The sequence below is a fragment of the Aquarana catesbeiana genome, linkage group LG02 (assembly GCF_042186555.1).
Source record: "Aquarana catesbeiana isolate 2022-GZ linkage group LG02, ASM4218655v1, whole genome shotgun sequence".
In the NCBI taxonomy this organism is placed as follows: Eukaryota; Metazoa; Chordata; class Amphibia; order Anura; family Ranidae; genus Aquarana; species Aquarana catesbeiana.
The window spans coordinates 338,682,027-338,709,510 of NC_133325.1; the positions used below are offsets into that span (position 1 = coordinate 338,682,027).

General features: G+C 42.0%; 2 long non-coding RNA genes across 7 annotated transcripts in view; one reads left to right on the plus strand and one right to left on the minus strand.

Annotated features, from left to right (window-relative positions):
- LOC141127949 (uncharacterized) overlaps positions 1-27,484 on the minus strand; it is a 63,220-nt gene that overhangs the window by 23,521 nt on the left and 12,215 nt on the right. The window contains exons 1-5 of one of the 6 annotated variants that reach the window (XR_012241616.1): positions 25,704-25,892; positions 25,163-25,264; positions 24,958-25,014; positions 15,395-15,435; positions 5,343-5,709 (exon numbers count right to left, since the gene is read on the minus strand). This is a non-coding gene — a long non-coding RNA (uncharacterized lncRNA). Of the gene's footprint in view, positions 1-5,342; positions 5,710-15,394; positions 15,436-17,945; positions 18,038-24,957; positions 25,015-25,162; positions 25,265-25,703; positions 25,893-27,484 lie in introns of those variants that run through there. The other 5 variants (XR_012241617.1, XR_012241618.1, XR_012241615.1 and 2 more) reach the window with 5 other exon arrangements.
- The window catches only part of LOC141127951 (uncharacterized), a 50,268-nt gene that overhangs the window by 17,933 nt on the left and 4,851 nt on the right, over positions 1-27,484 (plus strand). The window lies entirely within an intron of this gene.

The window sequence follows — 27,484 nt, forward strand, 5'->3', positions numbered from 1 at the left end:
ATGCTTGTCGCGGTATAACTTCGACCGTAGCCTGAGATCCCGGGTTTCGGCACCATCTGTTATGGAAATGTTTAAGAGCTCCAATCGAGCTCAAGGTTATCTGCTGCTGTCTCTAATTTGAAAAGTGTTGATATGCATGCATATAAAAGTAAACACACTGAGACACGCTCAGTTTCGTTACTGTTACACTTCTAATTTATTCAAGGCGGTGTTAATGTTTTATACACACAAATACGTCATTGCTATGTCAGTCTAATAGGTACATCTCATTGGTCAAGATAGAAAAGAAGATGGATAATTTTCATAACGAGGTTTGGCTCTCTTTGTTCTTATCTCCAGTTCCGCGTTCTTCTGTGTGTGGGAGGTAGGGGGTACACGCCATTTTGAGAAAATATAGGAACAGAGCTAATCTGTATACTTATATAATGAGTAAGGAGAGAAATATGTATGCACATAAGAAAATAGACATTTTCAGATTACTATTATTATTATCTACATCACATTCCTTCACAGTTCCTGAGATGTAAATCCAGCCCTGCCTGCAAATCACTTTAGACTGCACAAAAAGTAGTGCATGCACTGGCACCACATTCTGGTGTGAACCGGCCCTAACAACAGGACACTGTGCCCGGTGATCTTTGACTTCATCAGTGTTGTTCAAGTAGATCAGTCTAAGGTTGCCCACCCCTGCTTTAGAGCCTTTTCAAACCCTCTTCCTGCTTTAGGGTCCCCCTAGATCCGTTTAGTTCCAAGCACCAACTCATTCCTAACTGGGAAATATTTTTTCTCAGTCACTTTCATTGTATCAAAAGTGAGACTTCAGGGGTCTGTTTACACCCCTGATATCTCACCAAAGACAACAGCGTTATGAGAAAAATGTGAAAAATTATTTAAATAAAATGGTTTAAAAAAAAGTTCAAATCAGCCTAAAAAGCCACGCCCAATATGTAGCATAATTTTATCTATACCCACTGTTTGCCACGGCACGAGTAGCACGTAGGTCACCATCTTCATTGTTAGGTCCCCAGTACATTACTTTGCCCAGGGGCCCATGATGCTATTAAGATGGCACTGGGCGGGAAGGTCACGTGACTGCTGGCCAGAAGAAATCAAAGATAAGGTATTTGCAGGCTTCGTTTCCAAAAACATTTACACAGTGTAGGAGAGATTACTGTAACAGAAGAGCTGGCTGTAATTGTTCTTTACTTTTCCTGCCAGCTACTAATAGCGGTGGGGGGGGGGGGCTGAGAAGGGGAGAGACACACACAGGAGCTGACAGGCAGGGAGGGAGGGATAGAGTAGAGCAGCAGGATAACAGAGGCAAGTAACCTGACCACGGTAATCAGGGGTTAGCAGCTTAGAAAGGGGCAGATTAGACAGCACAAGCACTGTGCTGTTTAATCTGCTATACAGTGCATCTGGAAAGTATTCACAGCGCTTCACTTATTCCACATTTTGTTACGTTACAGCCTTATTCCAAAATTGATTCAATTCCTTATTTTCCTCTTAATTCTACAAACAATACCCCCATAATGACAACATGAAAGAAGTTTGTTCGACATCTTTGCAAATGTATTAAAAATAAAAAAAATAAAAATCACATGTACATAAGTATTTACAGCCTTTTGCCATGACACTCAAAATTGAGCTCAGGTGCACCCTGTTTCCATTGATTATCCTGGAGATGTTTCTACAACTTGATTGGAGTTCGCCTGTGGTAAATTCAGTTGATTGGACGTCATTTGGAAAGGCACACACCTGTCTATATAAGGTCTCCCCCAGTTGACAGGGCATGTCAGAGCACAAACAAAGCCATGAAGTCAAAGGAATTGTCTGTAGACCTCCAAGACAGGATTGTATGGAGGCACAAATCTGGGGAAACATACAGAAAAACGTCTTCAGCATTGAAGATCCCAGTGAGCACAGTGTCCTCCATTATCCATAAATGGAAGAAATTTTGAACCACCAGGACTCTTCCTAGAGCGGGCCACCCGGCCAAACTGAGCATTCAGGGGAGAAGGGCCTTAGTCAGGGAGGTGACCAAGAACCCGATGGTCACTCTGACAGAACTCCAGTGTTTCTCTGTGGAGAGAGGAAAACCTTCCAGAAGAACAACCATCTCCACCAATCAGGCCTGCATGGTAGAGTGGCCAGACAGAAGCCACTCCTCAGTAAAAGGCACATGACAGCCTGGAGTTTGCCAAAAGGCACCTTAAGGTCTCTAAGACCATGGGAAACGAAATTCTCTGGTCTGATGAAACAAGGATTAAACCCTTTGGCCTGAATGTCAAGCATCATGTCTGGAGGAAACCAGGCACCGCTTATCACCTGCCCAATACAACCCCTACAGTGAAGCATGGTGGTGGTGGTCATAGGGTAATGACCACGCCCCCTAAAACGTCACAGTCCCAGCATGCCCAGGGACTGTGACGGCATAAGGGGGCGGGGTCTCCGCCTATATAAGTCAGAGCGGAGAGCCCAGAGTGCATTCCAGCCGGAGAGAGCAACATCAGAAGAAAAGAAGAGGGAAGAAGGCAGAAGGCAGAAGGCAGCAGACCAGGCTCCTCCACTAGCAAAAGAGCGGCAAAAGAGTGGCAAAGGAGCAGAAGATAGCGGAGGAGCCCAGCAGAAGATCCGGAGAGCGCGGAGAAGAATCGGAGAGACCCCCGAAGTCGGAAGAAGACCCCCGAAGCTGGAAGAAAACCCCCGGAGCTGTCTAATTAATTACTTTAAAAATCTGTAGTGTTTTTTTGTATTGACACTTTTTCCCTAGGTGAATGGGTAGGGGTACCATGTACCCCATACTCATTCACATAGGGTGGGGGGCCGGGATCTGGGGGCCCCCTTATTAAAGGGGGCTTCCGGATTCCGATAAGCCCTCCGCCCGCAGACCCCGACAACCAACGGCCAAAGGTTGTCGGGAAGAGGCCCTTGTCCTCATTAACATGGGGACAAGGTGCTTTGGGGGAGGGGCGGGCCGCAGGGCCCCCCCCTCCCCCAAAGCACCCACCCCCCCATGTTGAGGGCATGCGGCCTAGTACGGCTCAGGAGGGGGGCCACTCGCTCGTCCCCACCCCCTTTCCTGACCGACCGGGCTGCGTGCTCGGATAAGGGTCTGGTATGGATTTTGGGGGGGACCCCATGCCGTTTTTTCGGCGTAGGGGCTCCTCTTAAAATCCATACCAGACCGAAGGGCCTGGTATGCCCCTGGGGGGGAACCCACGCCATTTTTTATTTAAAATTTGGCGTGGAGTTCTCCCTTAAGATTCATACCAAACAGCGTCGGGCATTGGCGAGGATACGAGTCGGATCCCTGTGCTTGTCTCTCATTGGGAAAGGAAAAATCATTTTTCCTTTCCCGATGAGAAGCTCGGCGCTGTTATCCACAGCTGACACAGTGCACTGCGATTACCTGCGGTTATGTGCGGATAGCTGCGCTAAATCGCTCCTGGACGCAGTCAATTCTATTTTTTCTATCCGCACAGAGCCGCAAGTAACTAATTCGCAGCTAAACGCAGTGTGTGAATGGGGCCATAGGAAAGCATTGTGTGCTTTTAGCTGCGGTAGAAAATTAGAAAATCCGCAGCTAAAAGCACCATTCTATCCGTCCGTGTGAAAGGGGCTTGAAAACTCATCTTTTTAGGGAAACCCATCCTGCCTTCAGCTAACAACTGAATCTTTTATTTCTTCCATCAGTTCTTCCTTCATAGTTATTACCTTTTGTTCCGTTTGCCCCTCCCTATTACATTGTAAGCTCTCAGGAGCAGGGCCCTCCTAACTCTCTTGTATTGAACTGTATTGTTGCTGTACTGTCTCAAACTGGTGGTGCTAAATAAATCCTGTATACCTGTATAACAATTATAAATATTGGATAAGTAGGAAACCAAGAAGAGAGCAATGCTTCTGTACTACAATTGTCAAAACGTGAAAAAAAAATGTTTTATATATTGCTGAAGTTGCTGAAGTGGAACGAAAAGACATCTGCATATGGTCAGACTCAGCCATCTAACTGTTTTTCCTGTGCCAACTTTACAAAATATATTGCTGACCTGGAAGAAATTGTTTTTTTCTCAACAAAACTGGAATCTCAGTCAGACACAGAATGCAAAATCTGTTCTTGCATCTGTTCACATTGGTCTTATAATTGGTGGTATTTGCAGTATAAAAGTGTTTAGTTTGAAAAGGCTTCTTCATTATAACACTATGCAACAGCAGGTCTGTTAGAAGTGTTAGAGTGGAATTCCCCGCATTCCAACCAGCCAGGAGGAGCAACAAGCTGTATTATGGCTAGGATGTTAATAAACAACTATTCCAGGAAGTAAACCTGAGCTACAGTATGTTATCCTTTTTTATAGAGCTTCTTCATTTTCTGTGGCATATAAAGATTCACAGGCTCGCTGTAAATTTTAATTAATTCTTTTGGGACATTTATAACATCAGAAGGGCCAACAGCAGATTTAAGCAAGAGGATAACAGAAAGTAGATCACAAGTCTGACCAAATCTAATTGAAATCTTTCCCTCCCTTGCAAGCAATTGAGGACCTATCTTTACTTTTATCATATGGCTTTTTATATACAATGGTTTGGAGGTCTGAAGGTGACAGGATGCACTGTATATTTGATATCGAATACCAATAATTTCAGCATGGATATGGCAATTAGCAGTACAGAAAAAAATAAAGGAGACACTGGGGTTGATTTACTAAAGGCAACTAGGCTGTTCACTTTGCAAGTGGATATTCCCTTAGCTTGATGAATAAGGTGTATCTCTGCTTCTATCATCCAATCAAGCAAAAATACTTTTCTTTTCCTTGCACACGATTGGGTATTTTTTTGCAAACTTTTTTTGCAAACTTTTTTTCACCACATTTAGTAAGCTAAGGAAAAAGTAAACAGTCCTATTGCCTTTAGTAAATCAACCCCAATGCATCAATCTGATTGCTTAGTTATCCTGATTATAGGTTGGCTAATGCTATATGTTAAGTCAACTCATGAGAATGTAGGTTACAGTGCAAATTTAGAAGAGCGAAGAAGGCGGAAAGCAGTAGTAAAAATTACACTTCCCTTGTGAGTCCAATGCAGTTGGCAGCACAGACCCACAGCAAAGTCAGCATGTTTAAATTTGTTCTTATTCTTACAAAGTACAAAACCAGTTGTTTACTACTTCCTTATGATATGAGGAACTTGAGAAATGACAGAGACTGTTCTTCATGTTGTATGTTAAGCGCCTTGAATGTTTAGAATAAGGTTGTAAAGTTGCAAAGAAACAAAAAGCTAATTATATACTGAGGTGCAGCTATGAGTAAGCACCCGACCCTGGTGTGAAACATGTAAGCTGATACCTGTAGTTCACCTTTGTATCCGGCACTTGTATAAAGAAATTGCATAGGAGTGCGGCCGTCCAGCCTTCTTTTCTTCTACAGCCTTGTACACGCGATCCGATTTTCCGCAGACAAAACCTCAGACTTTTGTCCGAAGGGCATTGGCCCCAAACTTGTCTTGCATACAAACGGCACACAAATGTCGGCCAACAGACACGAACGTAGTGACGTACTACGTGTTTTTTTCCGCTCTTTAGCGCCACTCTTTGGGCTCCTTCTGCTAATTTCGTGTTAGTAGAAGTCTGGTGAGTGTTGATTCGCACTATTCATTTCGCACTTTTCAGTTCGTTTCTGAACGGCCGTTCGTCAACCAGCCATGTTGCGGAATCTGAGGAGATAACGTGTTATTTATTATTGACCTTGGAGTTATTGCTTTGACCCAAGTCCAGTCCAGGAACAGGAGGAGGAGGATTTCTTGGATCAAAAATTAATTGTGACCAATTATGTCATATGCCTGCGGGAGCTCTGGGAAAATAATCTGGATGATTTTCGGAATTATCTCTGGATGATGGACTCCTGCTTTCACCAACTCTTGGCATTGTTGACCCCCTATATTAAAAAGCAGGACACATGCAGACATTTCCGACAACATCCGACAACAGACATTTGTCCGCGGAAAATGTTAAATCCTGCTATCCAACATTTGTCCGCGGAAAATCTGACTAAAATTGTCCGATGGAGCATACGCATGGTCGGTTTTTCCAACAACAGCCAATCATCACACAATTCCTGTTGGAAAATCCGATCGTGTGTACGAGGCTTTAGTATCTGTTTGCATACGGGGCTTGCACCCTCCACCGGGAATAGAGGCTTTTGGAGCAGCAGGGTAAGAGAAACTGCCTTAGAGCGATGTACATGTACATACTAAGGTGCAGCAGTAGAGAAGCAAGAGAACTGGCGATGAGCCAGGGAGCAGAGGTTACATAGATTGGAGCAGTGCCATTCTGATGATTCATTAACCACAGACGCAGGTGTTACAATAGTCCCGTCAGGATATGGCATGCACTAACATTTTACATATAGTGCCTTGAAAGGGTATTCCCTTGAAATTTTCCACATTTTGTCATGTTACAACCAAAACGTAAATGTAATTTATTGGGATTTTATGTGATAGACCAGTGATGGCGAACCTTGGCACCCTAGATGTTTTGGAACTATATTTCCCATGATGCTCATGCACTTTGCAGTGTAGTTGAGCATCATGGGAAATGTAGTTCCAAAACATCTGGGGGGGCCAAGGTTTGCCATCACTGTGATAGACCAACACAAAGTGGCACATAATTGTGAAGTGGACGGAAAATGATAAATGATTTTTTTTACAAATAAATATGTGAAAAGTGTGGGGTGCCTTTTATATTCAGCCAAAAAGTCAATACTTTTTAGCACCACTGTTCGCTGCAATCACAGTTGAAAGTCTTTTGGGGTATGTCTCTACCAGCTTTGCACTTCTTCAGATTCACATCAGATTCAGATCTTTAGATTCACATCAGTGAATTTTTTGAACAGTTTCCCTGCCCCTGCTGAAGAAAAGCATCCCCACAATATGATGCTGCCACCACCATGTTTCACGGTGGGGATGGTGTGTTCAGGATGATGTGCAGTGTTAGATTTCTGCCACACATAGCATTTTGCTTTTATGCCAAAAAGTTCAATTTTGGTCTCATCTGACCAGAGCACCTTCTTCCACGTGTTTTCTGTGTCCCCCACATGACTTCTCTCTTATGACTTTTTTCAACAATGGCTTTCTTCTTACCACTCTTCCATAAAGGCCAGATTTGTGGAGTGCACAACTAATAGTTGTCCTGTGGACAGATTCTCCTACCTGAGCTGTGGATCTCTGCAGCTCCTCCAGAGTTACCATGGGCCTCTTAGCTGCTTCTCTGATTAATGCTCTCCTTGCCCGGTTTGTCAGTTTAGGTGGACAGCCATGTCTTGGTAGGTTTGCAGTTGTGCCATACTCTTTCCATTTTCGGATGATGGATAGAACAGTGCTCCGTGAGTTTGGGATATTTTTTTATAACCTAACCCTGCTTTAAACTTCTCCACAACTTTATCCCTGACCTGTCTGGTGTGTTCCTTGGCCTTCATGATTCTGTTTGTTCACTAAGGTTCTCTAACAAACCTCTGAGGGCTTCACAGAACAGCTGCATTTAAAGAGAGATTAAAGTGGATGTAAACCCAATGTCATCCTTTCTAAACTACTGCCATAGGGGTTATCTATAAGGATATACATGCCTCCTGCATGTATCTTTATCAAATGTCTCCCTTCTGTTTGTTATGAGACCCGAAAAACTGCATATTCTGTGGGTGGGTCTGTTGTCTGGAGCTCAGTGGGTGGAGTTGTGATGTCAGTAGACTCCCCGCCCACCTCTACACTCCCCTTGTCAATATGCATTTTCTCCTGTGTATTTCTTACACTGAACTTCTGCTATGATCTCTAACATCCAGTGAAAAGACAGGAAAGTATCCACATGACTTCAGCATGCCAAATCATGCTGAGGTGTGGAACAGCCAATCCTTGCAGAGCTACTGAAGAAAGGAGTGGGGGAGAGAATTAAAAAATAATGCATGTCTTAGGTTAGTGCACGAGATGTAAATCACCTGTCACTCACAGCAAGGGGGAGGATTTTTTTCTGTTTGTCAAGATTTATCTCACTGAACAATAAAAGAGGATTGCTCAGAGATGGATTAACTCTTTGTGGCAAGACTGGGCTCAAATGATAGGAAATCTTATACTCTACATTATGACATAAAAAAAAAAAAAAAAAAAAAAATTTGAGTAAAGGGGGCTGAATACAAATTCACCATGCACCCCACACTTTTCACTTATTTATTTGTAAAACATTTTGAAAATCATTTATCATTTTTCTTCAATTTCACAATTATGTGACACGTATGTTCTATCACATAAAATCCCAATAAAATACTTTTCCAAAATGTGGAAAATGTAAAGGGGTATGAATACTTTTTCAAGGCACTGTATGTCATGTGCAAAGAAGGAACAGATACAGTGAATGTGTTGAAGACATGAGGAGGTATTTTGTATGGGAATATGTGGTATAGCATGAGACAGAATCAAACATAACCCCTAAGAAATAAGCCTGAAAAGCAGAGTTATTGGAACAATGTCAAAGGTAAATAATATTTCAGGTAGGTAAATAGACTAAAACTGTAAAAGGTGATATGTTCTGTTTTTTTTTTCATATTACATTTATGCAAACAGCTACCATTTTGGCAGAATGTATCGTAGTCAATAGGGAAGGTGGATTTTGGTGTTTTTTTTAAGAGTGCAGTGGGCTATAAATGGCTAATGAGGCTTACATTTCTTCACAGAAAAAAATCAAGAGCAAGAAAAAAGTAAAATAAAAATGTAAAGCAACAGTAAGCAAATAATCAAATACACACAAATAGGGAAGAAAAACACAAATATAAAGGATACAAATTTAAAGTGTTAGCTCAGCATTTCATATTCCTGATATGTGTCTGCTGTACCATGTACTTTTATGGAAAAGTATCCTGCTCTATTTACACCGATCAGCCATAACATTATGACCACTGACAGCTAAAGGGAATAACTCGTTACAATGGCATCTGAAAATTGGTGAGATATATTAGGAAGCAAGTGAACATGTTGTCCATGAAGTTGATGTGGTGAAAGCAGAAAAAAATGGGCATTGCAGTTTGTTGTGTATGGAGCTGTGAAACCCATGGTGACCCATGTCCACAGCCAAAAGCTTCTACAACGGTCACATGAACATCAGAACTGGGCTACGAAGCCTGGTCTGATGAATCACATTTTCTTTTACATCATTTGGATGGTCGGTGTGGCACCAGGATACAGTATAAGAAGGCAAGTCGGCAAAGGCAGTGTTATGCTTCGGGCAATATTCTGCTGGGAAACCTTGGTTCCTGCCATTCATGTGGATGTTACTTTGGTGTCCGTGCCTCAATGGGTCAGGGCTGTTTTAAGCATAAGCGGGCCATACTTAATACTATTTCTGTAGTCATAATGTTATGGCTGATCGGTGTATATTCCTTTGTGTGAAATCCCTGGTGTTCCTGCTAATCCCTCAGCTTTCCTATTAGAAACTGACCACACTAAGCAGGCGAGCACACCATGGCCAGTTCTCTAGCTACGCTGGGAACTCATGCTGCTCTCCTCCAATGTTCAGACTTGTCCTGACACGCATTCCCTGGACAGCCTCTCACTGGAGAGTTCATTGTGCTATTGCTTCTCCTCCCCCAGCTCACATGCAGCTGAGAACAGAGGGAATGTGATCACTTATAAAAATAAGGGGAAAAAAAGGTATTTATAATGTTTTTTTATATCTATACACAAATGTTTTGCCTTTCATTTTAGTTTTAAACTGAATGGGCTGTTTACAAAGTGATTGTTTATAATCACTTTAAATAAACTAAACTACCCTAAATACACCCCTCAAAGCACACCCTTTGCATCGTCCTTTCTCATTAAAAATGGGGACACCCTTGAATAACTTTAGATCTAAAGGCACGTCTATTAAAAATTATTATTGCTACAGCTCATGGTACATTAGCATGGTCAGATGTAGTCATATTAACCACTTGCCGACCTCTGCATGCCGATATACGTCGGCACAATGGCAGCGGTGGGCAAATGGACGTACCTGTACATCCCCTTTAATTGGCGGGGCTAGTGGGCGCGATGTCCGCCGGTGTCCCGCGATCGTGTTATAGGAGAAGCAGAACATCTTTGTAAACAAGGCATTTCCCTGTTCTGTCTAGTGACGTGACAGGGATTTACTGCTCCCTGTCATCGGGAGCAGTGATCTCTGTCATGTTCTAGTGAGGCTATACCCCCCATAGTTAGAATCACTCCCTAGGACACACTTAACCCCTTGATCTCCCACTAATGTTTAACCCCTTCCCTGCCAGTGTCATTTACACAGTAATCAGTGCATTTGTATAGCACTAATTGCTGTATAAATGACGATGGTCCCAAAATAGTGTCAAAAGTGTCCGATGTGTCTGCCATAATGTCGCAGTCATGATAAAAATCGCAGATTGCCGCCATTACGAATAAAAAAAAAAATAAAAATGCCAAAAATCTATCCCCTATTTTGTAGACGCTATAAATTTTGTGCAAACCAATCAATATACGCTTATTGTGATTTTTTTTACTAAAAATATGTAGAAGAATACATATCTGCCTAAACTGAGGAAAAAAAATGTTTTTTTATATATATCTTTTGTGGATATTTATTTTAGCAAAAAGTAAAAAATATTGCTTTTTTTCAAAATTGTCACTCTTTTTTTGTTTATAGCGCAAAAAATAAAAAAACGCAGAGGTGATAAAATACCACCAAAAGAAAGCTTTATTTGTGGGAAAAAAAGGATGTCAATTTTGTTTTGGTGTAACGTTGCACGGCTGCACAAATGTCAGTTAAAATGACGCAGTGTTGAATAGCAAAAAGTGCTCTGGTCAGGAAGGGGGTAAAATCTTCTGGGGCTGAAGCTGTTAAAGAGTACAAGAACAAAGAATGTGGTGGTTAACTGAGAAAGCCCCTTGCAACCATGTTCAGTAGTAAATGTTTCCTTACAATGTTGGTAAGTGCCCTCTTATATTAGTTGTTAGTGGGAGAAGGACCTCCTTCCAATTGGAAGTCATTGGAAGAATGACCCCTTTACACTTGTATTTACTGGAGGCTAGTGCTGGAACTATGCAGGCACAATCAGGTGGAAGATCAATTCACTACTGTTTATTGTTCAGGAAACCCCTAGCAACATCTGGAGGAACCCTAGATTTTAGTGCATGTAGCGCTTCGATTACCCCAAAAGGTCCCGCTGGTTTTGCCCCAGGTTCAGTTTTCCAGTTTAGGGTGGCAGCCAGGCACTCAGCACCAATCACAAACTGCTCCACTGATTACAGTGGTGCCAAACAGAACTAGATTTACCTAACTGTCTTATCAGCCTATCTCAGAGAGTGCTACATGCATTTTTGCAGATGAAAAAGTGTAATTGTGGTGCATCCACTGTGGGTCGGTACATCTACAACCAAATTTGCAGCAGGGTATGGTGATAGTCTGTCTTACTATTCTGGGAGTAATTTCTAATGCCGTGTACACACAATCGGAAAATCGGCCAGCAAAAGACCGATGAGAGCTTTTGGTCGGAAAATACGACCGTGTAGATGCTCCATTGGACTTTTGCTGGCCGAATTCCAGCCAGCAAAAGATTGCGAGCATGTTCTCAATTTTTCGGTCGGAAAAAGTTCCTATCCGAAAATTTGATCGTCTGTAGCAATTCCGACGCGCAAAATTCCTACGCATGCTCAGAAACAATTCGACGCATGCTCAGAAGCATTGAACTTCATTTTCTCGGCTCGTCGTAGTGTTGTACGTCACCGCGCTCTTGACGGTCAAAAGTTCAGTGAACTTTTGTGTGAGAAGTCCGATTGTGTGTACGCGGCATAAGAGTACCCTCTCTCTTGTCAACTCACAGGTGTGACAGGAATCAGTTACAGCCAATGGAGGTACAAGGTGCATGCTCAAGGTTAAAGAGGACGCCTTCAGCACTCATATTTCTATGGAAACTCAATCTTTAACCAGGTACTAGCTTCTGCATCGGAAGGTATCTTTGATTTTGGGTGATAGATCATGAGAACATATTTATTTTTATATTTACTTTTGCACTTACTCTTTAACTCTTGCACAAATGTGAGGACAGAGGAATGTTTTTCTGCCTGATTGACACCAGCCTAGCTAAGCAGTTAAAGTGAGCTTCATGTCACTATTTCTATCGGTGTGCTGATTGTCAATTAACAGAATGATGTAATGTATTGTACATGAACAGGAAGGTGCATGTACAGTATAGGAGTAAACCCAGCAGTACAGTAAGTTGACCTTTTTAATTTTTGCAAAACATATGTGTAATATTGAAAAAACAACTGTAGGACTCTGCCTTAAAGCTGAACTTTGGGTATGGTTTTTATTGCAAAATTATATCGGTCCAGTTTGGATCAATGCAAGTACTGTATATTTATTTCATATCTGTGGGATCACAGTGGAAGCAGAGAATCACTATAACAGTGGGCACTACTACAGTGAAGGCCACAGTCTCCTGGTCATGTGCTGCGCGGCTGCCCTTCTGCATAGTGAACACAGGTGTCACTCGCTTGACATAGGTGCCATTTACAGAACACCTTGTATTTTTTTCAATGAATACAAGGCATTTTCTGATTGGCCGATGTGTAGAGGTTTGGCAGTACAGTAATTCTCTACTTCCACAGTGGTCTAACAGGTATAGAATATGTATACTTTCATTGGTCCAAGCTGGTCCATTGTAACTATGCTTAAGAAAACAACACCGGGAGCTTTGTTTAAATTTAATGTGCTTGCTGGGTTTCACCTAAGCTCAGGACATTGGTTATTTCTGCTTGCTGCTGTAGTCTTGAGTAATTAGTGTAGACAGACTATGTCTATTGTGTGTAACATTCATAAAGGCAAAAATCACATATTTATTTACATATGCAGTGTTTATCAATATATATATAAATTTGGAATGCCGTTCAATTAATAAATATGTGAAACATACATTTCATCATGACAAGGGTTGTCGCACACAAATAATTTTTCCTGACTGAAAACCAAATTCACAGGTAGAATTTTGTTCTTTCAATAAACATTTTCCTTCCTGGTACTACTAACAGTCAAAAACAAACATTGATTTGGCCCCAGTAAGTATTAGAAAATCAAACAAACATTCCAAAAACAACATTTACTGTATGGAATTCTACAAGTGTATGGCTATCTTTAGTAAACATGTGAACGAACTTAGTGAACAAATGAACATCCCTTTTCATGTTTCGTACTGCAACAAAGTGCATTTGTTTACATTGTTAAGGCCGTGTTCACACTGGTGCGACAAATGCTCTGACATTGGGAGCTCATGTCGGATGACGTGTAAAAATCAATTTTTCCCTATGGGAGCCATCTTAACTGGTCCGACACAAGTCGGTCCGTCTTTGGAAATGCTCCCTGTACTACTTTGGTCCGACTTTGATCCTACTTCAGCCCATTGACTATCATTGAAGTCAGATCAAAGTCGGATGGCCGTCTTTCATGATCCGACTTTGGCATGCGACTTGTGCTCTGATGATCTTGAGGGGGAACTCCACGCCAAATTTTAAATAAAAAAACAGCATTGGTTCCCCCTCCAAGAGCATACCAGGCCCTTGGGTCTGGTATGGATTTTAAGGGGAACCCCCTACGCCAAAAAAAGCCATGGCGGTCCCCCCAAAATCCATACCAGACCCTTATTCGAGCACGCAGCCCAGCCGGTCAGGAAATGTGTTGGGGACAAGCGAGCGCCCCCCCCCTCCTGAACCGTACCAGGTCGCCCCCCCACCCCAAAGCACCTTGTCCTCATGTTGATGAGGACAAGGGCCTCTTCCCGACAACCCTTGCCGTTGGTTGTCGGGGTCTGCGGGCGGGGGGCTTATCGGAATCTGGGAGCCCCCAATAAGGGGGCCCCCAGATCCCGGCCCCCCACCCTTTGTGAATAAGTATGGGGAACATCGTACCCCTACCCATTCACCTGGGGGAAAAAAGTGTCAATTAAAAAAAACACACTAGACAGGTTTTTAAAGTAATTTATTAGCCAGCTCCGGGGGTCTTCTTCTGACTTGGGGGGTCTCTTCCGACTTCTCCGTGCTTTCCGGCCTCTTCTCCGCGCTCTCCGGTTCTTCTGCCGCTCTCCGGCCTCTTCTCTGCGCTCTCCGGTTCTTCTCCCGCTCTCCGGTGCCTTCTGCCGGGCTTCTCCGCTATCTTCTGCTCTTTTGCCGGCTCTTTTGCTAGCGTTGGCCGGTCTGGAGAGCATGGAAAAGTCGGAAGAGACTCCCCAAGTCGGAAGAAGACCCCCGGAGCTGCCTAATAAATTACTTTAAAAACCTGTCTAGTGTGTTTTTTTATTGACACTTTTTTCCCCAGGTGAATGGGTAGGGGTATGATGTACCCCATACTCATTCACATAGGGTGGGGGGCTGGGATCTGGGGGCCCCCTTATTAAAGGGGGCTCCCGGATTCCAATAAGCCCCCCGCCCGCAGACCCCGACAACCAACGGCCAGGGTTGTCGGGAAGAGGCCCTTGTCCTCATCAACATGGGGACAAGGTGCTTTGGGGTGGGGGGGCCGCAGGGTACCCCCCTGTCCCAAAGCACCCACCCCCCATGTTGAGGGCATGCGTCCTGGTACGGTTAAGGAGGGGGGCGCTCGCTCGTCCCTACCCCCTTTCCTGACCAGCCGGGCTGCATGCTTGGATAAGGGACTGGTATGGATTTTGGGGGGGCCCCACGCTGTTTTTTCGGCGTAGGGGGTTCCCCTTAAAATCCATACCAGACCCAAGAGCCTGGTATGCTCTTGGAGGGGGAACCAATGCCGTTTTCTAATTTAAAATTTGGCGTGGAGTTTCCCCCAAGATCATCAGAGCACAAGTCGCATGCCAAAGTTGGATGATGCAAGAAGGCGATCCGACTTTGATCCGACTTCAATGATAGTCAATGGGCTGAAGTAGGATCAAAGTCGGACCAAAGTAGTACAGGGAGCATTTCCAAAGTCGGACCGACTTGTGTCGGACCAATTAAGATGGCTCCCATAGGGAAACATTGATTTTCACACTTCATGCGACATGAGCTCCCAATGTCGGAGCGTTTGTCACACCAGTGTGAACCCAGCCTTATACTGGTTTATGCAATGATACATTTGTTGTTTGTAACAGTGAAATCATAATGAGTCATCAATGTGACCTGTACCTACAGTATGTGAGTAACAAACACTATCTCCTGGATATCAGACAGAGCAAAGTATCATTACAACATCACTTGAAAAACGGGCAGGTTCCAAAACTCCAAGGAGGTTTCTTTAAGTAATTTACATTTAACATTCTAATGGATCATTCATTTTTGCAATATTACATTTGACTGTAACGTAATATGAAGGAGAAAACTTAAAGTGCAGCCCACCTGCTCAAATACTTACCTTAATCCTCAACTTCTTTCAAATTCACATGCACATCACAGCTAAAAAAGAGAAGTATGGGAATTAAAAAAAACAAATAATTACACTCACCAAATTGGATACAGCATGGCTCTGATGATGCATCTGTACCTCACCGCCTCAAAGTCTTTTGAACGCTCAGTTCTCGGTCTTCAGTGAGCAGAAAAACAGTGGCTGTCAGTCACCGCCTCTGCTCTGCTCCTCCAACATTCACTGGAGTGCTGGGCTGTGGAGGGGTCAGGAGAGACTGGCTCAGTCTCTCAGAAGCTCGCTGAGAGGCTGAGCCAGCTGCCGGTCCAGGCATCTGGGTGAATCCTGACATTATAGTCTGGATTAATTTAGAGCCTGGAGTGACATCGGCTAACAGCAGACTTCAGCCTGCTGTTGGCTGAAAACGGGTCACAGGAGTGCAAAACGAAGTGCACTCCTGTGACCCACAGGAGAAGTAGGACCAAAATAGCTTTGGCCCTACTTATCCCTCATCCCTATGGTTAAGCTGTTCAATGCTTGACCACTGGAGGCCAAGATGATGTCGAACAAGTACAGTGAAGAGCATACTAAATTGGAAAAACAAAATTACTGCACAGGATCTCGATTAAGAAGTGAAAGCATGCTAAGCTGTGTCCTGCAGGTGGAACATCTAGTCCTGCTGCCAGCAGCCTCTCAAACCCTACAACAAGCTGATGAACGTTTAGGACAGTATGCGCCCTAGGAATGAATGTCCAGAACACACACTGGTTGCATTCTGGGTATTTGTTCCTGGGGTATACTAACCTAAATATTCGTACGGCTCTGTGTACCATTCAGCCTTATCCAACCACCGCAGCTGTCGGACTCTCAAATTTTTGTACATGCGGCTGGCAGCGGGGCTGGATTGTATGCATGTGCCCTTTGCCCTTAGCCAACCCCAGAGTCTCATTCAGCAGATCTAATTGCCCAGTCTGCATGGGGTCCAAAAGTCAGACTTAAAAATACAAGAAAACTTTTCAAGCACAAAAAAATGGCAACAAATGTACCTATATTCCTTAATCCTCTTCAGCATTATAGCTACTACATTTTGCACTTTACAAGAAGCAAATTACACTGCAGCTAACTAAGTGTGTCTTATGTATTATTATATGCTCACAGCTACTAAATTCGTCACATTTACAAAAGTCTTAATCAGAGTACAGTGAACAATTTGGTAGTTGATGTTGTGCATTTTAAAACTGTGGGACCATTCAATGTATCAGTCCACTTTTTTGTATAAACCGAACAGTAAAATCAGCAGTGTACTTCTGGACAACAGGAATACAGCAATAAAAACACTTTTCTAATAGCAGAAAAGATAGAACTCCTGTTATTTTTTTAATGCTATTAGAGTCCCCCTTGTACATTTACCTTATTTCGTATCAGGTGACAATATGGTCACTAGGACAGGAAGTGAGGGGAAATCTCCTATTGAGGAATCAGCTGGCAATATAAAACCATATAGAAATTCAAACTCTTACCCATTCTATCAAAAACTAAAAAAATGTTTTGGCTGGAGTTTCACTTTATGTCTTTCAGGCACTCAAGTTGTAGACAGGTATAATGCTGCAGTGTGTCCGCCAACCTAAAGATGGCACTGTGTCACTTCCTCAGGATGGCAGGAACCTATTGGTAACTGAGTTTCCCCTGTTAGGCGCTCCAGGTGGCCATCTTGGGGAAGCCAGCCTATCATTGGCACTGAAATTTGAGATTTGGTGCAGTTATTTTTGGGTGGTTATGTTATCTCAAGTGCCCAACATTTTATGTGCATGGGAGATGAAAGAAGCAGCAGCTACTATGTAACTGGGAGCTAATGCGACATGGCTGCACTGTTCAGGGAGTGGCAAGTCAGCTTGAAGTGCTGTTAGTAGGTTGCCCTCCATTCTAGGAAGTGTAAAGTGCAAATTACACTACATCTAAACAGGAGTTGGTAGTGGCTAGCTGAAATGAGGTTGGTGCTCCTAGTGGTGGTTTAGGATCCCTCAAGTTGTATCACATTCCATGTGGTTTGGGCCATCATGTCACATGGGCCTCTGGCCTTTGGACTAACCTTAGAGCCCTACACTGAACCACAGAATATAAAGGTCCCTGCAGAGTGTGTTCCAGGTGCACAGAGGGGTTGGAGGGGATGTGGATCAGGAGGCTATAGTGTGTGGGGTCTTGGACTCTGTACATGTAAGCAAATATTGGGGTCTGCATTGAGCACCTAGTCTGGGAAATGGCACAGCAGCCCAGTTCCAGCGTGTCTCACTCTACTCTAGGCAACCAGCTGGAGGGTTTGGCCAAGTTTTGCAGATAGGGGACGCCTACATGGTGGTGAGGTCTGGTAAGCCAGCACATCTGCTGGGACTGTTAACAACAAAAAATTCAGCAGAATAAGGGGAGAAATTCCCCTAATTTAGTAGGAGGAGTAGGTAGGTGATAATGATAAGGTAGGTAGAAACTGTCCTGGGAATTATGGTGAAGAGATCCTGACACTTGAACTCCCCAACTATAAAAGAAAAACAATTTGGGGTTTACTGACCTTTTAATATGTGTTCTACAGGTGAAAATACTACTGTTCCTGCTGGTACTAGTTCCCTGCTGTTACTTATTATTGAAAAGTACAATGCAGACACTTGTTTACGCCGACCATGACTCATTATTATGTGACTGCAAGGATTGTTTAACTTTTCATGGAGGTGATGTCATGTAAAGTCAACAAGGTGCCTGTTACCTGAATTAGTGAAAGCAAACATTAACCTGGACAGTAATCTGTGCAAAGTGCCATTACACATGAACAGCGAAACACCTATTATATACTAAACCATAAATACATTTTGTAAGATATTACATCCTATACATATACTGTATATATGTCTAGAGTCTGATTGGGGGTGTTATAAAAAGGTAGGGGAGGAAATCAACCCTGCAGTCTTCAACATTATAAAAACATCCTATATGAAGTGTGACTTTTCCTTTTTGGACTTTTAAAGAAAAAACACACTGCTGTGGATTCTGTTTTATCCCATGAAAATATAGTATGGTTAAAATATGCTAGTTATTTAGTATGTTTAGTATTCAAGTTCAAGTGTTATATTTATTTATACAAAATAAGTAATTTGCCTATGGTGCTTTAATACCAGAAAAAAACAAAGGGAAAAGGGCCTTAAAGTGTGTGTGTATATATATATATATATATATATATATATATATATATATATATATATATATATACACTGATAGTTTCTTCAAACCATTGCATACCCAATGGGGGCAGTGTCCCTCTGGTCAAAAATACTGCATACAGTCAAGTCCATAAATATTGGGACATCGACACAATTATAATCTTTTTGGCTCTATACACCAGCACCAAATCAGGTGAACGGTGTAGGAATTACAAGAGTTTGTATATGTGCCTCCCACTTTTTAAGGGACCAAAAGTAATGGGACAGATTAACAATCATCCATCAAACTTTCACTTTTTAATACTTGGTTGCACATCCTTTGCAGTCAATTACAGCCTGAAGTCTGGAATGCATAGACATCACCAGACACTGAGTTTCATCTCTGATGATGCTCTGCCAGGCCTCTACTGCAACTGTCTTCAGTTCCTGCTTGTTCTGGGGGCATTTTCCCTTCAGTTTTGTCTTCAGCAAGTGAAATGCATGCTCAATCAGATTTAGGTCAGGTGATTGACTTGGCCATTGCATAACATTACACTTCTTTCCCTAAAAAAACTCTTTGGTTGCTTTCGCAGTATGCTTTGGGTCATTGCCCATCTGCACTGTGAAGCACCGTCCAATGAGTTCTGAAGCATTTTGCTGAATATGAGCAGATAATATTGCCCGAAACACTTCAGAATTCATCCTGCTGCTTTTGTCAGCAGTCATATATCAATAAATACAAGAGAACCAGTTCCATTGGAAGCCATACATGCCCACGTCATGACACTGCCACCACCATGCTTCACTGATGAGGTGGTATGCTTTGGATCATGAGCATTTCCTTTCCTTCTCCATACTCTTCTCTTCCCATCACTCTGGTACAAGTTGATCTTGGTCTCATCTGTCCATAGGATGTTGTTCCAGAACTGTAAAGGCTTTTTTAGATGTTGTTTGGCAAACTCTAATCTGGCCTCCCTGTTTTTGAGGCTCACCAATGGTTTACATCTTGTGGTGAACCCTCTGTATTCACTCTGGTGAAGTCTTCTCTTGATTGTTGACTTTGACACACATACACCTACCTCCTGGAGAGTGTTCTTGATCTGGCCAACTGTTGTGAAGGGTGTTTTCTTCACCAGGGAAAGAATTCTTCGGTCATCCACCACAGTTGTTTTCCATGGTCTTCCGGGTCTTTTGGTGTTGCTGAGCTCACCGGTGCATTCTTTCTTTTTAAGGATGTTCCAAACAATTGATTTGGCCACACCTAATGTTTTTGCTATCTCTCTGATGGGTTTGTTTTGTTTTTTTAGCCTAATGATGTCTTGCTTCACTGATAGTGACAGCTCTTTGGAACTCATTTTGAGAGTTGACAGCAACAGTTTCCAAATGCAAATAGCACAGTTGAAATGAACTCTGGACCTTTTATCTGCTCCTTGTAAATGGGATAATGAGGGAATAACACACACCTGGCCATGGAACAGCTGAGCAGACAATTGTCCCATTACGTTTGGTCCCTTAAAAAGTGGGAGGCACATATACAAACTCTTGTAATTTCTACACTGTTCACCTGATTTGGATGTAAATACCCTCAAATTAAAGCTGAAAGTCTGCAGTTAAAGCACATCTTATCCGTTTCATTTCAAATCCATTGTGCTGGTGTAAAGAGCTAAAAAGATTAGAATTGTGTCGATGTCCCAATATTTATGGGCCTGACTGTATATATCAAAAAAACCTGGTTTGTTCCTGTCAAGGCTGACGGGAACCAGAAGACCAAATGAGTGTCACAACGTACAATGTGAAGATAGTAAAAAATGTTAAATTTATTTTTGAATGGAAAAATACAAAACACTCCACAATGGGAGATAATAGTTGGACGCAATTAAATTACATCCAGAGATTCCTGTGTCATGTAATCTCCAAATGTGGCAACATATAAACAAGAAAACAAAACACACTACACATAAAACATTTTAAAAATCGTCCGGGTGCCAAAGATCTGTACACGGCTATCCCTGCCACAACAATTGGTCGTAAATAAATGAAATTGCATAAATATGCAAATAAGCCAGGGGTATCCACGTGAAGGTCCCTGGAAGGCTCAAACCCATAAAGTGCAAAGGGTGAGAAAAGAGGGGTGAATGAGATATGCAAGTAGACCGAAAAAGTCCTGGGGGATAGTAAAAAAAATAATAATAAATATATAGGTATAGAGTATATACCAGTATAGGAAAAGATGTAAAAAATGCCGATATATGAAAGCTGCTGGTGGGACAGGAGTTACGTCAAAGGGAAAGGATGCCGTAGAGTACACTGTGCAGAACTTTATAGAAGAAAGGCTGTGCTGAGGACTACCCTAATGGAATAGACCAGTCCTGAGTGACGACTGTGAAGGTTATACTCCTTTGATTTCAAAAGGGAATAGCGGTGTTTGGAACCATACCAACATCCTAGGACGTCATGTAATAATATTGAAACTTAGAACAAACTTGTGCTTATAACATATTCTGGGATTTAAGTCCAACTATAGTTTCATGCCCTGGATTACAGTCCCGTTATGCCAAAATGACGCGGTTATAGGCCGGGTTAATGGGCTCTAATGGCATCTATGTATCACGCTAAAATTAGCAATTTATGAAAGGACCAGCCATACAATACCCTTCCCAAAGTGGTGCTTTCTCCAAGGGATAATATTCCAACAGACACGGCTTTGTGTACTTGATCCAAGAAGAATTTTCAACAGTCCCGTTTTGATGCTGGCGCTAAACAGCACTAAAGATTTCCTCCACTGTCCTGCAGCCTTCGTACTGTACTATGGCTGTTCGGTACTGCCAACTCGGGTCTCCCCAACTCCTCAGCTCACCGTGGGCTTGCTTTCGGGACACAGCAAAGCATCGGCGTCACGTGATGCTGGTGAGGTCAACGCGTTTCGCAAAAAGTATTACGTAGCTTAGTCTGGACCGTATGGTGCTTTAAAGCAATGTTTCTCAACTCCAGTCCTCAAGTAGCCCCAACAGGTCATGTTTTCAGGCTTCTCATTATTTTGCACAGGTGATTTGATCAGTTTTGCTGCCTTAGTAATTACCACAGCCGTTTTACCTGAGGGAAATCCTGAAAACATGACCTGTTGGGGGTACTTGAGTTGAGATAGATTGCTTTAAAGCATAGATAAGCAGTTATTAGGCCAGGAAAATTGTATTTTGTATATGGATTGCGAGAAGTTGCACCCACATACTGTATATTCTCTTATGTTAAAGAATCACCCTAACTTGTTAACGACTGCCCACCACAGTTGTACTACGGCAGGTTGGCTCTCCTGTGCGAATCGCCGTCATTGTACGTCGCCACGCGCAGGTGCAGTTGTGGGCAGGTGCATGCCCCTGACTCGATGTCCGCCAGCGACCAGCGATCACCTAGTACAGAGGCAGAATGGGGATCTGCCTTTGTAAACAAGGCGGATCCCCATTCTGACAGGAGACATGACAGAGATCTACTGTTCCCAGTGATCGGGAACAATGATCTCTGTCATGTCCCAGGCAGCCCATTCCCCCTACAGGTAGAACACACCTAGGGAACACACTTAACCCCTTGATTGCCCCCTAGTGTTAACCCCTTCCCTGCCAGTGTAATTTTTACATTGATCAGTGCATTTTTATAGCACTGATCAATGTAATAATGTCACTGGTCCCCAAAAAGCACCCTCCCCCTGTTGAGGGCATGTGGCCTGGTGTGGTTCAGGGGGGGTGCTCGTTCGCCCCCCCCCTTTCCTGGCCTGCCAGGCTGCTTGCTCAGATAAGGGCCTGGCATGGATTTTGGGGGGGACCCCACGCCAATTTTTTTTTAATTTTGGCATGGAGTTCGCTTTCAAATCCGTATCAGACCAGAAGGGCCTGGTATGGACTGGGGGGGACACACGCCGATTTTTTCCTTGACTTTTATCTATATTACCAATATTACCAGGAGCCGGCAATACATTACAGCCGCAAGCAATTTTAGGTGACATTTTTTCCTTTAGAAATTTTATTTTGCTGCGGCAGTATAAAACACATCACACAGATGCACCACTTTACATGCAGACTACGGGGACCCCCAGGCATGATATTTAAAGGAATATTTCATTTTTATTGTTTGACTTTAAGCATTTTTAAAATCACTGCTCCTGAAAAAACAGTTGTTTTTAAAAACTTGGGGCAGTACCCGGGTCCCCATACACTTTTTATGGCAATAACTTGCATATAAGCCTTTAAAATGAGCACTTTTTATTTTTCATGTCCCCTAGACTTTAATAGGGTTTGCATGTTTGCACAAATTTTTTGCCTGTTCGCATGTTCTGGTGTGAACCGAACCGGGGGGGTGTTCGGCCCATCCCTAGTAGTATACAGTGTATGCCTTTTTTTAAATTCTTCTTCTAAATGCCTTATTGCCCTTCTCTTTCTCCAATGTATGTACTACAGAGGGAGGGGCCAATATCTCCCTCTGATGTCTGCTGGGCGGTCATGTGACCTCCCTCTGTAGTGCATACATCAGAGGAAGAGAGCCATGGGTGGTCACCCGACCGTTGATCAGCGAGGAGCAGAAAGGTATTTAGAATAAGAATTTTAAAAAACGACATATACTGTAAAGTATGTTATCCTAGCAGAGGGGATGGCAGTGATTGTGAGCAGTCATTTTTATACTGCTCAGAATGGTGCTAGCAGGGGAGGGGAAGGGCAGCTCACACACAGAGCAGACAGGCAGGGAGGGGAGGTAGGAGAGGATGGGGAGAGCAGACAGGTGAGCTGCGGATGACAGAGGCACACAAACTGACCACAATGTCAGGGTTCAGCAGCCATGATAAACCGTGGTCAGTTTACTGGGGGAGGGTAGAACCAGCCAGATATTTCAGGTGATACAGGAGGCCAAATTACACAGCACAAGCACTGTGCTGTATAACATGCTTTAAGGAAACAGGATCCTTTTTGTTTTTTTTGTTTTTTTTTATGGTAACAAACACTTTAACTGTATATTTGCATGCAGTTTGCAAAATTCCCTGAATATCTCAGTATCAGCCTCCTGTGATATCCGGCACAGCCATGAGACTAGAAGAGGGAGGGCCAGCAGTGTCAGCCAGTTAGGCTATATTACATTACATGACTTAGTCCTACTAAAACAGATAGGAAGAACAAGCACCATGACCTCATCAGCTGCAACTTCATTGCTCAACCACAATTTGGGGTGTGTCTTAGACCTGGCTATATTGCTCAACTATTGTGCAGTCTGCAGGGAGGACAGAGGAGGTCTGTGCTATCTACTTGGGGTGTTTGTATAAGAATACAACAGTTCACATGTACAATATGTATTTCAACAGTGAATTTTGCTGTTGGATTTCAGGTTGGGTTTGCATATGAGTCCACTGTAAAGGGGAACTCCATGCAGTATAATAAAATAAAAGTGCATTTACATAATATCTTAGTAGTTTTACATAATATGAGTAGTTTTAGTTGTTTTTGATTGGCTTATATAGAAGATTCACATCAGTTTAAACAGGTGAACAAAGATGTACAATCAGTAGCTTGGGTTGAAAGGGTAAGGTCCATTGGTAGATTTGAATCAGGAGTTGTCACCAACCCACACACCAAATCTTATCTGAAACATCACTGAAACATAAAGCAGATGCAGTTGTACAGCAATTTATATGACATATTGCAGAATCATATTTTGACTGTTTAAATGTAAGTCATTAAACAATCTTAAAGGCATTTTCACACTGGGGCTTTGGGGGTGTCGGCGGTAAATTGACGCTATTTTTAGCGGCACTTTACCGTCGTTTTAGCGGCACTTTTCGGCCAATAGCAGGGCGGTTTTAGCTTCCGAAAAAGGGTTAAAAGCACCCGCAAAGCGTCACGGCCGAGGCACTTTGCAGGCGCTTCGGCGGCGCTGCCCATTGATTTTAATGGGCAGGGGCGCCTTAGGAGCGGTACAGTATATACACTGCGCCTAAAGCACTGCAAAGTTGCTACTTGCGGGACTTTTTTTAACGTCCTGCAAGTGCACCGCTCCAGTGTGAGAGCCCCCAGGCTTTCACACTGGAGTGACAGAAGAGGGGCTTTACAGGCACTTTGCAGGCGCTATTTTAAACGCTATAACGCCTATAAAGTGCTTCAGTGTGAAAGTAGCCTTACAGAAACATCTGTAATGGCATCCTCTACTTACTTACAGAGGCATTTGAAAAAAAATGTCAAATGTTGTTCTGCCCCTGATTTGTACCAAGATAAACAGGTTAGTAGATATAAAACATTAGGCCTATTACAAAATAACAATACACAGGCACAGATTGTACCATAGAATAAACAAGAGTCTCCTTCTCTAGGCCAAACTGCTGGTCTTCAGCCAGGAGATTAACGTCTCAAGACTTACTGGCAAAGCATCTCATTGATTGTTTCCTGGCAAGTAACCCAGCCTATGATTGGAAAGCTGTAACAAGAGCAAGCAAAAGTGACACATGTAGCAAATGTAAAGGCATTATAAACCAAACATACTAAAAGTATATGCTTTTATTTTTCCCTGAAATGTTGTGTGGCTTATTCAATTAAAACTACTAATTTATTGCACCAACCTTCACCTTTTGAAAGCAGCAACAGCGGGGGAAATTGAGAATACTTAAGAAATTATTTATATATAATTTTACCAGCTCCTCTCATTTCGCATTTCAGAAACTTCTAGCCTGTGAATCAGAGATTGCTCCATTAATATTTAATTCATTTTTACTGGTGCTTTAATGTATAAAGCATAAACTTTTTTTATTTAATTATGGTTTTTATTTTTGATTTTGTGGAAGCATTGGAACCCGTGCCAGAGATAAAAACTGTTGGGAAATCCATCACAGTTGTCAGAGCATAGAGGGGAATAATTCCATTTTTTATGGTGGCAGGAATTTCTTTATATATATATATATATATCTATATATATATATATATATATATATATATATATATATATATATGTATATATATATATATATATATATATATGTATATATATATAATGTATATGGATTTCACAGTAGTTATTTTCTATTAAATATATACACTCACACTCACATGGTGAAGACGACTTGCTGCAGTTCAAACTGAGCATCAGAATGGGGAAGAAAGGGGATTTACCTGACTTTGAAAGTGGCATGGTTATTGGTGCCAGACGGGCTGGTCTGAGTATTTCAAAAACAGCTGATCTACTGGGATTTTCACACACAACTATCTCTACGGTTTACAGAGAATGGCCTGAAAAAGAAAAAAATATTCAGTGAGCGGCAGTTGTGTGGAGGAAAATGCCTTGTTGATGTCAGAGGACAGAGGAGAATGGACAGACTGGTTTGAGATGATAGAAAGGCAACAGTGCAAAAGATTAAAAATGAAACTCAGCGCTGCTCCTATAGCTCAAACCAGTATAGTATTAGGCAAACCTATATCAACATATACAATATCATGATATGGCTTGACGACGTAGACATGTGCAGGATGAAAAAATTTGTTTAGTTTAGTTTAGTTTCGGTTCGTTATTTGACTAAATTTGTTTAGTTAAATTACTTGCATTCATTACATTCGTTTTCGGGATTCGTTTAGTTTCGTATTCGAATTTGAAAAAATTCGACCGCATTCGAAAAAACTATCAAATTCGAAAAAAATTCTATTGAATTCGAAAAAAACTATCAAATTCGAAAAAATTCTACCGCATATATATAACCATTTTGCGAAATTCGAATTTCATATAGAATGAAATTGAATTTCAATAGAAAAGATTCAAATAGAATAGAAAATAAGAATAGCATGCAACAACAATAGAACAGAATAGAAAAAAATAAAAAATAAAAATAATATATTCTATTCTAACCTTTTCTATTCAAATTCGAATTCATTCTGTACCAAATTCCAATTCCGGAAGATGTTTTATATATATTGTTCTATTGTTTTTTCTATTCTAGTCTTTCCTATTAGAATTCGATTTCCTTCTATTTCTATATAACCATTTTCTGAAATTCGAATTTCGTATAGAATGAATTTGCATTCAAATAGAAAAGATTAGAAAAAAATTGAAAATAATAGAAAAGAATAGCATAGAAAAACCATAAACCAGCATAGAAAAAAAAAAAAACGATATATATATATATATATATATATATATATATATATATATATATATATACATGGTATAAAGTGCTCAGTGCAAATATAAAGTGCAAAAAAATATATATATAAAGTGCAATCATATAAAGTCCATCCAATATGGTGTGCTGAACTTATAAACAGTTGTAGTGGTGGTTCTCAGGTGACTATTCGTGTTCCCCTCCTGGGTCCGCACTCACCAAAAAAAGGCTGTAAATACGCCTGTTAGTATCTCCAGATTAGCATCTCCCGTCAATGGTAACTGGATTGTATAGACACTACATAGGGATAACTCCTAACTTCCCCCGGTATGATTAAAACATATGGATATCCTGGATCCTTCCCATCTTACTCAGTGATCAGGCACCCATAAGGATGTATGGCAAAGGAGGAAAAAGAGTATATATAGTGTAATACTCCGAGGTTTATTCATAAAATCCAAGAAATATTACACTTACATAAAAAAACTTTAAAACGTGCAGAGAAAAGCCGCCTTGGCATGCAAACAATGCAAGAAGCTTCTGATGTTTGACCATTCTTCCAGAAGCGCATTTGTGAGATCAGACACCAATGTTGGACAAGAAGACCTGACTCGCAGTCTCTGCTCTAATTCATCCCAAAGGTGTTCCATCAGGTTGAGGTAAGAAATCTGTGCAGGCCAGTTAAGTTCCTCTACCCAAAAACTTGCTTATCCGTGTCTTTATGGACCTTGCTTTGTGCACTGGTCCAAATCATTTGGTGGAGGGGGGATTATGGTGTGGGGTTGTTTTTCATGGGTTGGG